Source organism: Cydia pomonella, chromosome 6 (genome assembly GCF_033807575.1).
Source record: "Cydia pomonella isolate Wapato2018A chromosome 6, ilCydPomo1, whole genome shotgun sequence".
Lineage (NCBI taxonomy): Eukaryota > Metazoa > Arthropoda > Insecta > Lepidoptera > Tortricidae > Cydia > Cydia pomonella.
Genome location: NC_084708.1, coordinates 7,178,638 through 7,179,159, shown reverse-complemented (window position 1 = coordinate 7,179,159; position 522 = coordinate 7,178,638). Strand labels below are relative to the sequence as shown.

General features: G+C 38.7%; 1 non-coding gene across 1 annotated transcript; it reads right to left on the bottom strand.

The window, feature by feature from the left end:
- On the bottom strand, positions 1-73 carry Trnak-cuu (transfer RNA lysine (anticodon CUU)). Its single transcript has one exon. It is a non-coding gene; the product is annotated as a tRNA-Lys (tRNA).
- Between the last annotated feature and the right edge of the window lie 449 nt (positions 74-522).

Sequence of the window (522 nt, the reverse complement as noted above, 5' to 3'; positions counted from 1 at the left end):
CGCCCAACGTGGGGCTCGAACCCACGACCCTGAGATTAAGAGTCTCATGCTCTACCGACTGAGCTAGCCGGGCAGTTGCTTAAGTAGTTGAAATTAGTCACCATTTCCAGAAGATCTACTTTGGTTAAGCAGTTGAACAGTTGGATACTATTATTTGTTATTATTATTGATCTTAATCTCTGCACTGCCGTGATACCTACCCTAAACAAAGTTTTATACTATAGTACTTGCCAGTAAAATTAACCCGTACATTTTTCTAGTTATTATTACTACCTCGATCATTACAATAGCCTGTAAGACAGCATAAAAACCGGTAACTAGAATTTATAAAAAATCTGATTCTATTTTACGCTTTGTCAAACCGTGAGCTCGCAGCCCGGCAGGTACTTAAATTGTCACCTCAAAACGAGATTTATTATCACGCCTTACCTTTTTTTCTCTTTAGACAGGACTCTATGAACCTTTGTGCTTTTGTGTGAGGCTTAGATTGTGACATCTCAATTGATATGCCTTTGGAGTTTT